The sequence below is a fragment of the Aphelocoma coerulescens genome, chromosome 1 (assembly GCF_041296385.1).
Source record: "Aphelocoma coerulescens isolate FSJ_1873_10779 chromosome 1, UR_Acoe_1.0, whole genome shotgun sequence".
Taxonomy (NCBI): Eukaryota; Metazoa; Chordata; class Aves; order Passeriformes; family Corvidae; genus Aphelocoma; species Aphelocoma coerulescens.
The window spans coordinates 112459617-112477461 of NC_091013.1; positions in this window are offsets into that span (position 1 = coordinate 112459617).

The following is a 17845-nucleotide window of genomic DNA, read 5'->3' on the forward strand; positions in this document are numbered from 1 at the left end:
AGCACACGGAGAGTCCCTGTGTAACCACAGTTTAAGATGTGGCTACAATGCCATCTTTTCCCAATATACCAGAACTCATTGACTCACCTCCAGGAGTGCAGTGGATGGTGAGTAAAAATATCACAGAGTGGGTCAGGTTGGAAGGGACCACAGTGGGTCATCTGGTCCACCCTCCCTGCTCGAGCAGGATCATCCTAGAGCACATGGCACAGGATTGCATCCAGATATTTCTGGTATATCCAGAGGGAGATCCACAACCTCTCTGGGCAACCTCTTCCAGTGCACGGTCACTGTAAAGTTCTTCCTTATATCCAGATGGAACTTCCTTGTGCACCATTTTCTGCCCTTTGCCTCTTGTTAGTACCACCAAAAAAGCCTGGCTCCATCCTCTTGGCACCTCCCAATATATCCTAAAAAACTAGTAGTGTATGCAGCCTTGTTTGATTTTCCTTTCAGCTGTTGAAATAAGATCCCGATTTTCTCTATGTGTATGTAGATGGATGTCCAGAGTTTGTGAAGTGCCAAATGTGTCACTTGTGGGATAACTGTCAGAGAGGCAAGGCAAACAAGGAGCTGCTGAGCACTGGGTAGTGACAGTGCTTGCCTAAAATCCAGGTAAGGATTCACTGTTCCTAATAAGATGGGCAATCCATCTGTAGAATTTTTTCTATAGAACGGGCATCTCCATCATGACCGTCATCATCACAAAGCAACAAAGTATAGAAGAAATATTTCAGTGCACATTCAAAGCATGTGGTACTAGAGGAAAACTTACAAAATAAAATTTGCTGTATCTTATTGGAGCTTGGCCAATTTTTTAGCATAAACCTAACCAGAAGTAGTACATGATTATTTAAGTACTTAACTGTGTCCGCTCTGGTATTGAAGGGAAATAAAGAGCATTATTCTTTTAGAAATTTTTCCCCAGTTGTTTAAAGTTTTTTCTGTGAATTTAAAATCTCATCTGTGCATTATTTTTGATCTGTAGGTAATCCACAGATAATCACAGAGTAATAGAATGGCCTGGGTTGGAAGGGACCATGACAATTTGGGGCTAGAATTCATATCTGGAAAAGTTAGTGCCTTTGTCTTGTTTCAACTGAACTTGTATGATATTCCTGTTACCTGTGGATACCTAGCACACTGCCACTGCTAGACATTTTGACCTGGCTATTCAAATGCCATTTTGAGTGATTTTTCTTTAAGGCTATGATTATCAAAACCCACAAGGAATATTAACTTACTGAGCATGTTCTTTTACCAATTTGACAAAATATTCCCAGAAATGTTTCTAAGCATTCACTGACTGGCAGACAGCAGTGCCTTTATATCCAGTGGCACTGTGTCCCATGGGATCAGAGCAGTTGCTGGACCTTGCCTTTGTCTAATCTCTTCAGTGCAGTCTTTCTGAGTGACAGGGCTCTGCCCACGTATTACTGTAGCAGAACTCCCCCGAGACGCCCTCTTTGAACCTGAGAAGCCTACGGCATCCCATATTCTTTATTTCTGAATATCAATTTCCTTCTCATAAGTGTATCCCTTTAATGTCTGGCTTACAGTACATTTGATTTTTCCGACTTTGAGTGTCCTACAGCTAGCAGGTTTTGATGAGCCCCAAAGAGGCACCTTTCTGTTTCTAACCTTACTAACACAGGAAGCTAAAAGGATGATTTGCCTTGTGTGACAGTTCTCCTGGGTTCTACACCACTGTGCAGTGACTTGCAATCTCCCCAAGAAACTGTTTTACAGAAGAAAGCAAAATGTTTCTCCTTCTGTAGCTTGGTGGAAAGTTTATCCACTCCAATACATGCAGGAAGCCATCCTGCCAACAGTATGCCAAGCAGTATTGCCAAGAGCCACGGGTGCCCCTGGGTGTTTTTCACTGCTGCTCTGGAGATGCAGCCACCTGGCTGGGTTTGCCCCAAGTTTGGATTGTAAAACTTAAAATCAGAAAGCAAGGCTGTAAAATGGATAAAGGCAAAGTAAGTCATTCCTCAGTTAACAATTCCACCACTTCTTTTTTCATAACTCTTGATGTATTTTTGGACATACTGCCAATCACAGTCTGAGTCCCTGCTTCCTTGATAAATTTCAAGCAAATTCACCATGAAAATATTAAGTAGCTGAAGTGAGATATGTGTAACATTCCTGAAGCAGTTATTTCCCCAAGTTCCAGTCTAGTCAGAGGCACTTACCCTGCTGGTTAGCTTTCACTCAGCATAAAGAAGGATTAAACTCCTTTATTAGTTGCTAGAGAAACCTAAGCCTAAGTTTATTATAACTACTGCATCAACCAAACATGATTGTTTGTAACAGGACAATTCTTAGTAGTATTACACATGGCAAAAAGAAAATTTTTTGGAGGACCTGGTTCTTTAGCCCCCCCAGGCAGCCATCTTACATTCCTGCCTTCTCAAAGAAACATCTGTGGGAGAAGGGGGGCCAGTCTGAACCCTCAGAAGAGTTCTCAGAGCACAGCTCACAGATAAGCCAGTTTACTGTAATTCATTTCCTAATCTACTTCACACTGCTCTACAACATTATTCATTCTGCTCACCCTTAGGACTTTTTTTTTTTTTTTTTTTTTTAGCCTGCCATGCCAAAAGGCGAGGTACAGACCTTATTTAATCCTGAAGAGCGGGGATGTTAATTGGGTTGAAAATGGTAATGATGCATCTAATTCTGTCTTATCTACACTGCTCGTCCTGCTCTCAGGACACCTGAGTGCACCTGCATCCCAGAACAGAGGCTTGAACACGTATTTTTCTGCGTTACACCCAGCTCCTCCTTTGACCCATTATCAATGGCACATTACCCACTGACTCAAATATGAATCCCATAATATTTTCTCTCATTCTGTTTCTGAGTAAGAGCAGGTACCTGCTTGAGACATTTTTGATGTATATTGCCTCAGTTAAAGCATAATTACCTCCATGAAAAGGAAGCGGATTAACCAGCTGCACCTTAGCTGAAACCTCTGTCACCTTTACATTTCTAACTTTTATTTGGTTCTTCAGCTATTTCAATTACCAGTCAAGGAGAGGTTTAAGTCCACAGCATAATAATACTTGCAATTACTAGTAAATAGCATTTCACAGCATTAACTAGTCTGTCCTTACTGCATCCATTTCAGGCAGGCAAATAAATGCTATTATCCTCATTTTACAAACACATTGATTAAGTGACTTACCTAAAGGCCACACATCAATTTCAATGTCAGTGCCAAGATTAGCAGAGAGGAACTTCTGCATTGCAGACACAGAACAAAGTGATTGGTATTATCAAGCCCATCCCCTTCAGAAACAATTATTCCTCAGCTGTGTAGTCAAGTAGCATTTACTCTCCTCACATCCCCCTATATGTTTTGTCCACCTGTAAAGCTGCTCCTTGATGATGGCTCAAAATGGTTCCCAAGTATGTCTCTAACATGGGAAGATTTCTATCTGCCTCCTGCTTTTAGCACAAGGGTTGGAAAGCACTGCCTGGAGAACCTGTGAAACTTCCAGGGTGGTGGCTGAGCCTGTGGAGGCAGAAGGTGAGGGCAGGGAAAGGGGCAAGGGACACATGCTGCTCTCCGAAGGGCAGTGTGAAGATGAGTAATGAAAAGAGGAAGCAGCAAGGGCAGGGTTAGGCAGAAATTAGGATGATCTTTTACAATCTCATTTTAAGAGCTTTTTTTGGCTCTCCAAACAAGCAAATTTTCAGTTTTAAGGTTGTGTAAAACAGGTATAATTCTCTTTTCTATTGCTGCTGTAGTTGCTGTTTGGAAGTTGTGGTAATTGTATTGGAAACGCTGGAAGCTGAGTCTTCAGCTCCAAAACACAGTAGCATCTCTAGTTCTCAATCTGCTGAGCTATTGGGTAAATTGCTCTATTTTAAATCCCCTTCTTTTGAATTTGGAAGGAGTTTTGGATTGGATCTCTTTTGTCTAGACAGACAGACAGTGTCTGTTCAACACTTAACTGATGAGTATAGACTTTACTGTATGCATGAAGGTATAATAAGTAATATCACAACAGGCAAAAATCTGTTAAACATTAATAAGGTCCTAAAGGTAAAAATCTGCTCTGCTTACAGGCAGTTATTTCTAAGGAAAAATAGATGGTGGCTATATTTGTTTCCCCTCCAGAACAAGTCTTCCTACCTGGAAAAAACAAACCAGTGAAACTCAGGACAGCACTTTTAACAGCTAATTAAGGCTGTCTGTGTGTAAGGGTGGCAACCTTTTGTTCTGATTTAGGTACAGGTCACAAGATCTTCTTGTCTCCACTTCTAAATGTGACAAACAATCAAAATAACCATAAATCTTTTGAACCACAGTAGTTTCGTTCTTCAGCAGATTCACAAAGCTGCCATTAGAGTCCACAGTGTCATCTGGCTACACCTGAATTTGACCTAGTCATTGAAGCTGATGCTGTGCCAATGTCTGAAAGCAGATACATTGAAAAATTGTTGAGCATTTATGATAGATACTGGTATTTCAGAGCAGATTCCCAGGCAATGAATTATATCCTTAATAAGCAGACATGACAAAGTCAAATTTAGAAGTAGAATTTGAAATGGTTGCCAAGTTTTTAACTGAAGGTCATTTATTTCTTTTTTTTTTTTTTAAACCATGTGCATGTAAACACAAGAAATGTGTGAACTTACCTTCAAAATACCTCAAATATTAACCATATGAATTATACATTTGCCTTTTACTGACTTTTAGAAGATTATTTCTTGCATAAAACTAACATCATTCAATTTATTGCTTGTGAGTCACCTGTAGATTGCAGTATCAGAATTATTCAATAGGTTTATGCCTGTCAGAATGTTGTATTAGCTCCATTATTCACTAACAGTAAAAAAAAAAAGCATCTTTTTAAATGAATGCTTAAGCATGGGTGTTTTCTTGTCACTTCATTGGCTTGTCTTCTGTGCAATTCTAGTCCTTACTCTTCCACCTCAGAATTATTAAGGTGTCATATACAGAAGTGATGAGTTTAGCTGCATCGAATTGTGATAGAGGGTTAATCTTGCATAGGGAAAAAGCAAAACATGGCTGGATGGCCAAAGATGTGATTATGTGTTCTGAAGCCTGATAAATATTGTATCATGCCACAATTTAAGATGCTCAAGGGCTTCACAACCTTAATTGCATTTTAATCATGGCAACTCTGTTCAATTATGTACTTTGGCTTCTTCAAAAATAAAGCACTTCAGTCTTTGAAAAGATGTTATGGTACATCTCACCTGCAGGGCTGCTGCCCTGTTTTCTTCAGGGGTGGTTCTGGGAGCTGAGAAATGCAAACCAAAGGCTTCTGCAGTGGGAGGAAAACAATGTAACTGATCAAGACTAAAACAAGAGGAAATAATATGGCAGACAATAAAATAATGGAAGAGAGTGTTTTCTTGAAAATGGTGCATTCTCTTTAGCTTGAATGTTCTGCAGAGCCAGTAGCACCTAGTGCTTCCTGAGATGCATTACACTGCACAGTGGGAACCTCATTTGAGGTTGATCCTTAGCTAATACCACAAACATCACTGTTGAAAAGAAGTTTTTCTTATAGTTCTTTCTGTTTTGTAACTTATTTTACTGAGTGTCTCATAAACTCTGTTCTACCTCCTTGCTAAAAGAAATTAATGATTGTGACTAGGCACTTCAATTTCAGTCTATTAAAGCACTTAGAGGCATGCCTATATCTTCTGAAACTTTTAACACTCTCATTGCCTTTGGTGAAACTTCTCACGCTATTTACAGTCCCAGGCACGCTTTAGTGTTTCACTGGATTACGACTTTAGCCATTTTTCCTTTCTTTGCATTTATTTATGTGGCGTGGTTTTTTTTAAATCTCCAGTGGGTGGATGATACTTCAGCATTTTATCATGGATTTTGGCTCAGTTTTCTTACTCAAATGTTCACAGATAACTTGTGTCTTTCATTCACTTCCAGAAATCCACTCATGATTTTAATATATACCTCAAGTCAGAGATAAAATGAACTTAAATATTCAGCTGTGCTTTGAAAAGAAGTTAAAAAATATCTAGTGAACATAAAAGTCTAGGGCAGAAAGCCTTATTTTCACTTTAAGGAGCCCCTACAAACAAAAGTACTGTGTTTGTCCAGAAGCACAACTTCTGCAGGAATTGTTAGTGGAATTCTCTTTGGTTTTCTTGTGCAAGAAGTCAGGCCTAGCTGATCAAAACACTCTCTTGTGGCCTTAAAAGTCTCTGATGAATTTTGAAGCATCAGATCAATGATATGTTATCTTTGTTGCAAAAGAACAATCCTCTGTGATCATTACTGCTGTGCAGGTGATCATTTTAAATTAACATAACACAAAACAATTTCACAAAATCAATTCATATTCTTCTCTCCAGACTTCTAATTTTAAATATGGGAAAAGTGGAGTCAAAAAATGGGTATTTGCAAGAATAAGGTGCCTTACATCTCCCAGCCAACAACTCTGTTGTGGGTTGAACATGCCTGGGCTCCAGGACACCCTTTCACACTAAAGCCACTCTTTCTCTCCCCTCCTCATGCAGACAGGGGTGAGAAAATATACCTAAAGGTTCATGGGTTGGGATAATGACAGGGAGAGATCACAAATTGATTACTGTCGTGGGCAAAACAGACTCAACTTGGGGAAGTTGATTTGATTTACTGCCAATCAAATAAGAGTAGGATAATGAGAAATAAAGGATAAATCTTAAAAATATGTTCCCTCCACCCCTCCCTTGTTTCCAGGCTCACCTTCACTCCCAACTCTCTCAACCTCCTCCCCTCCAGCAGTGCAGGGGGACAGGGAATGGAGTCTGAAATCTGTTTATCACATCTCTGCCACTCCTTCCTCCTCAGGAGGAAGGAATCCTCACACTCTCCCTGTTCCAGCATGGGGTTCCTCCCATGGAAGACAGTTCTTCACAGTCCTCCATAATCTTCTCCAAAGGGAGTCCTTCCCATGGGCTGCACAAACTCTTCCAGTGTGGATCCTGCCCATGGGCTACAATCCTTCAGGAACATATTGCCCCAACACGGGGCCCCTGTGGGGGTCACAAGTCCTGCCAGAAAACCTGTTCCAGCATGGGCTCCTGTCTCCACAGGCTCACAGGTCCCTGCCAGGACCCTGCTCCAGTACAGACTTCCCATGAAGTCACAGCTTCCTCCAGGCATCCTCCTGTTCTAGACTCCCTGGACTGCAGGTGGATCTCTGCTCCCCTGTGCCCTCCATGTGCTGCAGGGGCACAGCTGCCTCACCACGGTCTCACCAGGGGCTGCAGGGGAATCTCATCCCCCAGTGCCTGCAGCACCTCCTGCCCTTCCTTCTGCACTCACCTGGGTGTCTGCAGAGCTGTTCCTCTCACACATTCTCACTCCCCTCTCTGGCTGTCACCGCACATTTTTCCCCCTTCTTAAATGTGTTATCCCCAAGGCACAATCACTGTCACTGGTGGGCTGAGCCTTGACCAGTGGCAGGTCCATCCTGGAGCCACCTGGCACTGGCTCTGTCACACACGGGGGAAGTTTCCAGCAGCTTCTCACAGCAGCCACCCCTGCAGCCCTCCCTGCTATCAGAACCTGGCCAACCCAATACACCCTCCATTATCTCATGGTGCTTTTCAAATAAATGATTTCATGTAACTCACAACTTCTGAAGGGATTTGAAGGTTATTGCGTTCCATTCATTTCCAAGTAGATTGGATACTAAAAATAAAAAGTAATGACTCAGAGCTTACCTTTCCTGAATCTGGAGCTGAAATTGTAAATATTTAATGAGGGAAACTTTTTCCCCAAGTTTTGTTCTTCTTTGTCCTTCTCTGTAATAAAAAGCAAAATTAATTTCTGAGCACATCACTGTCCAGGTACCACACTCATGGATAAGCATGTTCCCATAGTATAGATGCACAATCCCCATCCTGCAAAAACCTGTGAGGATGAAAATAGCTCCAGTAAAGACAGTGAGAAAATAATTGAAGAGCTACTGTTCGCTGTGGAAAAAAATCACCCAGATACACAATCATTTCTTCCATGCAATGCAATGGCTAAATGGGCTGAAAAAAGCCTGTTACCATATACTTTATTGTCTTGATATCACTGGAACATTTACAAACAAAATATACATATATGTATTATGCAGATTACAGTAGATATTTTTAAAAATATCTATAACATATATATAACATTACCATTCACGTACTTGGGAGCAGAGAGCACAGTGCAGCATTTGTCCTTTAGCCTGCTTCTCAAACAAGGAAAAAGGCAAAGGCATAAGGCTGGCAGTCCTTGTGCTTTCCTTGCAAGGTCTGAATAGCTGAATATAATTTGTTTCTAATTCTCATTGTTAAAAGACATTTCCCTAGAAGAAAAACCTATTAGGAGGAAACAGATGATGCTTTGTGCAAAACCAAGTGAACAAAAGAATCTTTTTACCAGGATCCATCATCCCAAGGAGACGCTGCAGTTCCTTTGGAAAATCTCTCTCAAAATAGCACAATATCTTTGGCTCAAGGTAAGAGATAAATAAGGGTGTGCCAGCTGGGAGAAGTGTGAATAGGGAGTACAAGGGAGCAAGTACGAATAAAATTGCCGAGCTGGACATTTCAGCTCCCTCTCCAATCATCTTCCCACACTGTCAGATCCACACAGGCCTCGGCTCAGATCCTTGGTCTCTGAATGATTTCAAAGACACTTTTTTTTTTTTTTTTTTTTGCTTTAAGAGGGGAAAATAAATTTTGTACAAAGTAGCTGGCATAGAAACAGCAAGTCTCCACAAATCTTTATTGATCCTAACAGCTCCCTGCCAAAAGCAAGTGCACAAACCATAGGCACCGCAAGTCCAAAGGGGTTTTAAAAACAACTCACACGTAGGAAATAGCAAGGGTGTTCTCTGGGCCTCAAGTCTCCACGAGGAGATAACATCAGATGGGTTGGGGATAATCTCCATCAGACAGCCCCTGGGGCTCAGATTGCCTGTCCTGCTTCCTGTGCAGCCTTCCCATAGCAGCACAGCCACGGCGGAGCCTTGGCAGGGAAAGTGTGCTCAGACAGCTCACTAAGTGCATGCAGCTCAGGAGAGGAGGGTGCCCATCCATGGTGTGTGAATCCAGCCTGCAGATCTCAGCAGAATCATGCAAACCAAACTGTGCCCTGAAAATCCTTGTGCTCCATCGATACTGTAAGATGTTATCATTGTCCTTTTGCTGTGCCAAATACAAGAAAGTTTTTCCTGCTAGTAGCATGAAGAGAGAGATTCCCGTCTTTCAAGAAGCAGCTAACAGAATAGGTCACTAGTAAAAGACACAGCATAGTGCACAAATGTGTGTACACAGCCACCGTGGGACACAGTGAAGCTGTCTGACTGCTGAAGGCATCCTGAAGATCAGCATGGTGCAAAACTCACTTTGGCATCTGGTGTGATAACCAGAGCTAGCTAATGTTCAGCTCCTGAAGTTGAACTGCCAGAGTAATCTACTTTAAAGATATCTTAAGAACATCTGCACTCACCTGCAGTTCACATATCTTAGATGTATGTTATGGATAATGCCACGGCTGTTCTTCAGATTTTTCTTTTTTTCCCCTCAAGTATACTACAACTGGAATTCTAATGATTCTCTCTGGTTCAGATCTGTTCTAAAAAGTAAATTTGCATCTAGGATTAGATTTTAGTTTAAATTCTACAACAGATATAAAAAACAACCCATGAAGTTCACATAGACATTTGGATTTCCTTAAAAGTCACAAATGATTGAATATTTCAGAGATTATTTCTAGTTCAAATGTAGGGGTATTTCCTAGAAAATTATTCTACCTGAAAAAATGCAATTTCTCAATAACTTGGACTGCAAGCTTTCCTTACCTTTTGCTTTCCAAATTTTGTCAAGATGAAACAAACATGAATAAACTTCATAAAAAGATAAAATGTAATTTTTTTTCTGACAAATACATTTGCATCTTGAGACTCAGGACGCCTTGGGAAGACTGAGGGATGAAAGCTGCAATGTTTCATTAACTGGCTGTTTTACCAAGGCATAGTAAGAAAACAAGATATTTACATGCTTTACTTATCTGACATGTATTTCTCTGCATTTCAAGGAGGGCAAGAGGAAGCTTGGAGAGTGTTAGAGGGACCCAAGAGGAACAAGCTTAATGGAACACTTATAGCTTCATTTTACCCGTCAAATGATGCCAGCCTAGGTTATGTCTGTTGGATCTGTATTCCTTGGCTAGGAATCTAACATTTAATTTCTTTAATCTCTCCCAAGGCAGAGTAATGATGTTACCAAACCCTTCCAAACCTTGTGAGCTACTCACAACAATATTATTAGTGTTATTACTTTTACTCTTCCTTACAAAAAATGGGTGATTTGGGAGTCCAGGCACGAAAGTCAAAGTGTCAGAGATACTCAGGGGTGCTGCTGTTTCCTTCTGCAGGCTCAACAGCCACTGCTTGAGCTGAAGAGAAGACTGGTTTTTGTATTCCCAGATGGAAAATTTTCAGTGGTGCTAATTAAATAGCGTGCATGGTTCCAGGTTACAGCAAGTCACATATCACTCACAGTCTATTGTAGATTGTTTTTGTTGTTTAGCTGTTTGAAAATCTGTGTGTCTAAGACAGATACAACACTTTTTGGGAGATTCTTCTGTAGCACCAGCCATACTTACAACTTCAGTAAGTAATACTGTGCCTCATTACATCCTTGTGCAAAATCAGAGGATAAGGATGAAATTATTTTACAAAATTGTACAGCAGAACAGGGAAAGAAGCCAATCTTACCCTTCTCCCTCCCAGCAGCCTCCACTTACCCTGTCTCCTGGACCAGCTTGAGGACAAGCTGGGTGACTACAGGCTTGCTGAAGTGCATTTGTTTCTATTGTCTTGTCAGGAATTTAATTTCACAGCATCACATGCTACCAACACAAGCGTGTCATTGCAATTTAACATGCGTTTTGTTGGCATGTTCTATATCTCATTAAAGTCTCATCTCCTTAGCCAATACCATATGCTACTCATCTGTAGCAAAGCTCTTAAATGTAATGAAAAAGGTGTAATTGCCATCCAGAAATGAACTGTCGACCAGCAACCTGCAGATATCCCAATTCCATAACACCGGTGAAAGAAACAATATTGCAAGAGCAATCCTTTATAAACCTCTAACATCATTGTCTTACAGGAAAAAAGTATTGGTCTTAGAGATGCTTCAGTCATTCCAGTGCTGTTACAGGATTTTCAGGCCACCAGACAATACTGTGTCAACTTGTAGGGCAAAGATCAATTTCTAACTTTGTTTTTTTCAGCTGAGAAGAAAGTTATGCCATGCTGAACATCTCTGTTTTCAAAAATGCTAATTGAAGTTAAAATAATCTGAAAGAAGTTTGAGACCATTAAGCCACCTTATTAAATGTGTTGATAGGTTTTCTTTCTGTCGGATTTTTATCGCTTTTGAGTCCCGATAGGAATTTTAGCTATTTTTCTGGCAATAGGTAAATAAACAGATAGTTTCTAAAAACTGATAGTTTTAAAGGAATAACATATTAATCATTGCAAATTCTATTTAGTCATTATAAATTATAACTAGTCATTATAAAACAAAAAAAAAAGAGCTAGTGGTGATAGAGATTAAGAGATTAATCAGGTTCTGTCCTCAGACGTGTGAAGATAATTATGACAAATCAACGTGAAAAGCAGCTGGGTTAGGTAACAAACCAAGCTTAGACACAAGACCAGGAGGACAGGTTACTCAAAATGGCTGCTGACAATGCAATGTCTGTCACTCTGCTGATGGGGGCCCTCACCTGCCCCAGGTGCTGATTTGAGCCCGTGGTGGCTACAGCCACCCAACCCGAAAGGTAAATCTTTATGGGTCACTGTCAATGGGAGTTCCAATAAAACAAAGGTAACTTTTACCCCTTCAGTATCAACAACAGCTTCTTGAAGCCATGTGTCTTGACTCCAGTGCATCTCTAATTAAATCTAAATTGAATTTCACCGAGCAGAATTGCCAGGGCCTAATTTTTTGACCGTGATAAATCCTGATGCTGACTGCATGTTCACTAAAAACAAAGATCCACTGAAGAACAAATAATTTTGGCCTTTCTTGGTATGTTAGGTCACAAGATTTGAGCCAGTAGCTTTCTTTGGATAGGCAGTATAATGCACATTTATGTTTAGGCAGACATTTTAATTGTACATCACAGAAATTATGTTTAGAGTTAAATAAGAGTCCTTAAGATTAAAAAATAGCCACATATTCAAAACTAAACTTTTCTTTCTTTGGTGGCAGCTTCTTTAAAATACTTTCTTTTCCTACATCTTCCTCTATCAAAGCTCTATAAATGTGCTAATGGTTGCTTTATTAATGTTGCCTTAGTCTCACTGAAGTTCTTTCTTTCTTTCTTTCTGCTAGTATAATCTATCTTTTGCATGCCTTCCATCTGGAAAAAATTGCACAGAATTAGATGGACCTTTATAAAAGAGCACAATTTAATGTTAAGTTTTAATTAAGCAGTCTTTTTCATTCATTATTTTTTATCCTAAGAGGCTCTAAATCATAGTCTGTTTCTGGCTGAATATACATAGATTACTGCCTTATTTTATCTTTATATTTATATATTCACTTTGAACAAACTTGGATGAAGCTTAAAAAGTTTCTGAGGATCACATATAAATTATTTCTCATACGCTCCTTTTCTGTAAACACTGAATAAATAAAGTCATTTTGCCAGTCAAGCCCTGTAAAAGCTGATTACTATTTCATTAATCATTGACGAAAAATTAGTATTGTGAAAACAAAATGGCTGCATTCTTATGAAAATACCACTCTCTCTATAAAATTTAGAAGATGACTGATGATCTTGTGTGCCTCAGTTTCTGAATGCCCAGCAGCCTAAGGTTGAAAGGCCTGGAGTACCAGCTGGAAAACAAGGCTCTCTAGATGCAGTCAATGGATGGGTCTAATTTGAGCAGTGTGTGGTGGTGAGGAGTGTGGTGGTGCTTACAGTTCCTGCCACAATAAAAGGTCACTTCCCTGGCTTTGCTTATAATTGTCAGTCTTCCTTACGGCCTGTCTAAAGCATCTGCCTGTGCTTTGTTCAGGCTGTTGGCTGGTCTGAAATCCTTAAGCAATCTTGACCATTAATAATTAGCATTTATTCTGGATTTATTATACAAAATGATTAAGAAATTCCTATTTCAGATGTCTACACAAAGCTATTTCCCATGAATGATGCTCCCTGAAAAAAAAAAAAAAACCTGAGTGAATTAATACCACACATCTTTTATAAATAATAAGAAATTGATTCTTAAATAAAGATGCTTACATCTGCCTCTTGCTCCAGATGGTGCAATTTAGCTGCCTATGTTGGTTTTGGTTTTAAACAAATACTTAACCCAGCAATTGTCATATCAAGAATTCTCCATTTCTCACAGCTGAAACCTAAACTGCGTTGCTGCTTTAATCCTCAGAACAGGGAGTTTCCCGTCTCACAGGTCAAAAGTACAAGGAAAAAAAAAATTTTTAATATTTCAGTGCAGCAGCCACACTTGTAAAATTGCCTGATACTGTACCCTCCTGTTACTAGCAAAAATTCAGGCAGCAAACTTAATCTAAAATTCCCACAAGGTCTGACAGTGTGCAGACAGTAGGGCAGACCTGAAGCAACTTTTTTTCCTCCTTTTCTTCCACATCACCTGATCACTGAGTTTACATTTCTGTTCCAGTCCCTGGGAGTATCAGTTCCAACTTACAGCAAATCCTTCAGCATACATAGGCTGTGTCCTTGCCCTAAAATCTGCCCAGGAGGAGGCAGTGAGCAGGCTGCAGCTCTCTGCCAAGGACAGACAGGTGCTGGATGCTGTTTTCCTAGGAGAACCACAGTGGAATGGCAGAGCTCCTCCTGGGGAAACCAGAAAAAACCCCAGTGTGTATGGGATGTCCTGTAGGAATATAAAAAGCACAGTGTGTATAGTTTGACAAGGTCCTAGCAAAGTTATGGCCCAGATCCACCATGTGAGGAGAGGTTATAGAGCTCTTTGGATGAGATTCACCTGGTTTGCTGGCATAATAAGCAGGGATGGCTGAGATATCCCTCTGCTACGCCATGCTGTGGCAGCAATTTTTGCCTTGAAGCTTTACTGCAAAATAGCATATTTTGAAATCCTATTAAATTCTAAAAAGTTACAGAGTTATTCAACTCTGATTTTTTAGAATCATATTCTTATAAAAACAAATTCTTAGACTGATTTTAAAACTTACAATTGTCTTTAGACTTTCATAATAAAATCAATGTGTAGTCTGATTGAACTTATTACTAGCTAGATTAAAAGCAGACTAAGTGAATGCTTTTCCAATTGTTATGTTAAAAAAGTGATTGGAAATCTCTGGTTTAAGATGCTTGGGGGAAAAAAATTACAACTGCCTTTTACTATTTAAATTAAAAACTTAAATCTACTTCATGGAATTTTACTCATGGACTAATTTTGCAGCCAGAAATAATTGGAAACGTAAAATTTAAATACAGATAATTTTTTATTTATTATTTCTTCCTATGTTTCTTTACTATCGTTGGGGGTTTGGGTTGTTTTTTTTTTTTTTTTAATTGGTTTCCATTTGATTTTTTTTGTTAATTAAGATAAGAAAAACACTTGGAATAACTTAAACCTGATTTGATTTACTTCCTTAGCTAAGCTGATACATACTTTTACTATTAATCTTTCTTGAAAGATAAAAATCTCTTTATCCTCATTTGTCCAGGAAAAATAGTGAGGAGGGTAGCTACAGCTTCTTAATCTTAAAAGGTGTGTGCTGAGTATCCAGAACTTTTTACCATAGTGGACATTTGATCTGATTTTAGCTGAAGCTACTGGCAGAGCTGTTTCAAACAGGAGTAGTCCCATGATCCCTAAAAATATGCAAATAAGAGCCATGCCACTGTAGGCAACCAGTGAGCAGGAGATTTGGGATGACACTGTAGATTTAGGTCTATTCTAAGTAATTTCCTACAGCTAAAACATCTAACCAAAACTACTGAAATGCTTAGTGGAAATCTAGTCATTCCCTGGGTTGGTAGCCAGCTGAGAACCAGTCCTGCTAAGGAGCTCCCTGTTTAAATGAGTAGTGCAAGCTAAGAGATACTTCAGGAAATTCTTCCTGGCCACCTCATGACTATTAGTATCATTTTTCCACCTTTTGCAGGTGACTGGCTGTAGGAATGTGTTTTTAAAAATGGAGAGCTAGCACCTCTGTGGGTGTGAAACGGCAGGAAAGAGCACCCCTTGTCAGCTCAGAGGCGCCTGCCAGCTGCACAAGAGCTCTTCTTGGAAAAGGAGCCTGGGTCTGACCAAGCACTAAGTCACAGTTCACACTGGAGATGTTGGCAGAATTCTTTGCTGTGGGCATCATTTTAAGTCCCTAACACTGACAGACACCTGCGCCTCTGTGCCTGGGATAATTAATTCAAACTGCCTAAACCCAAGTCCACAGCCTTTGCAAAACCAGCTTTAATTAAAATCCTACTCTCCCCAGGCTTTTCATACAGCTAAAAAAGAAATGCAGCCTGAACGTTGCTGTCTCTGTAAGATTGAGCAGTCCTATCAACACAACAGAACTACACTTAGCAAAGCACTGCCCTACTTGGTTCAGTATGTTCATGCACCATCAAGTTATCACCATTTTGTTGATGTACAATTTTTATAAATCTGCTAAGCTATTGCTAAGCTGTCAGTTCAGACTGTTTCCTCTAAAGCTCAAAGATCCGTGACTGAAAATTATGGGGTTTTTGACTCTCCATTTCCCAACACACTTTGACAGTGGGTCCCCACTATTCTTTTTTTCGGATGCACTTAAAGCCCTTTTACAGTCAATGAATGGTATCTGGAGATACTGTACAGTATCGAAATCTTCCCAGGTACAAATAGGCAATTATAAAATGCAACTCAGGGTTGAATAAATTCTTTACTGACCTTGTAGGTAATAAAGTGATGGCCAGAGGTGGGGGGTTCATTATCTGTATCATTATCACAGCTCATATGACTCCCATGTTAATGCCAGCAATTAGTTTGCTCAGATTGTCCATGAGAAATTTTCTGTATGAACCTAGCAAAGTACATCCTGATCACTTTGTTCCAGCTTCCCAAGACAGAGACATAAACCCTGTGAATGACCATATATCTACTGATTATGAGCTTGGACAGACTTAACACCCACACAATAATAAGACATGTCCAAATAAGCATTAGGGTCCAAGGCAGATCAAGCATGCAGCAATTGTACCTATCAGCCTCATTAGCTAACCCTGACCATACTTCATGCTTCACAGAAGTGCTTTCTGCATTTTAAAATATCGTTAATGGGGAAAAAACGTGTTTGGGATCTCAGATTATTTCTTCTGAGTAATGTTTTTCTAATGTGCTTCTATGAGCATTGGAACTAGCTGTTCATACGTAATTTGGGTTGCCTTTCTAAGCCATCAGAACCACTCCTACACAGAACAATGCTGTATCAGGTGTGCCTTATGGAAAATAAAAGGTGCGACAGAGACAACTCTAGTTGTCTGGAGACAACTACCTTTAGAAGTAGCAGTTTTATAACTTGCATTGGTTGTCTTCCTACGCCAGAGGATGCCTTCCATTTGTTCATGTTCCCATGAACTTGCCACCATTACCATCCCTTCCAAGATGTGAAAAAGGTGGGTACTTTCCTTTAGTCCTTGTGCTTTGTTAACTGAGGAGTCATCAGGAGCAGAGGGTGTAGCTCACGAGCCTCCTTGGTAGTGAGAATGGAAAATAACATTAAAACTGATCAAGAGACAGCAGTCACTTTTCTTTTTTAAATTCCAGTTGTTGACACTTAGCTTTTCATCACACTGAAAAAGAAGTAAGCCTATCAAGAAAATGATACAAAATATTGGGGGTGGGATGTACTTATACACTTTCTTTTTTTTTTTGTTTTAGGATGTATTGATTAAGATGACAGAATCCTGCCATGTAGTAGTCAGGATACTGTGCCCTAGGATGTACAAAAGTAGTATGCAGAGAGATAATTTTAGTTTTTGTTATTTCATACCACACACACACACATATATATATAAAATACATACATTTGTGTATATATGCACGTGTGTGTGTGTGTATATATGTATACACATATATATATATATCTCCCCAGAATTTTTTCACCAGAGCAATAACTTGAGGTATATCTGTTCCTTCCAAATCTCAGGCCACTGTTGAAGTTGCCAGGCTACAGATCACCAGAGTTCTTAACTTTCATTGTACCCATTCCAGCTCCTGCAAAACAATATACTGTAATGTATATGTGAAGGGGAACATTTCTCAACAAAATTTCAGCTACCTTTAGCAGAATTGCTTCTGTATCTTTCTAGATATTGCCATAAAATAAGAGAACCTAAATACAATAGAAAGTGTTTTTCTGACATTACAAGACTATAAATAGGACAGTGCAGCATAAAGAATGATGCACTAAACCAGAAGTCCGACTATTATTTTAGGTATTATACGTGGAAGCATCCCTTCTGGTCTATCTCTGCTTGTAAAAATAAACCATTCCAATTCCTGCTTTCAACATGTGATCCTGCCTTCATGCCTATTTGAAGGTGTAATTTGGCAGGTCCTTTAAACTGAGATCCTAAGTGGCCATGCTTTATGAGTGCTCCCCTCAAGAGCCAGCTCCAAAAGGAAGAGCAGAGCAGAGCCTGTCAGTGAAAATAGAGTTATGGCTAAACCTGAAATACTCTGTGATATAAGTTACTGAAAAATGAAAACAATCTCGCAGAATGTCGTTGTTCACGGCAAATGAGCCATGAGAGATTTGGTGGGTAGGATGAAAGGTAATACACCACTGTAAT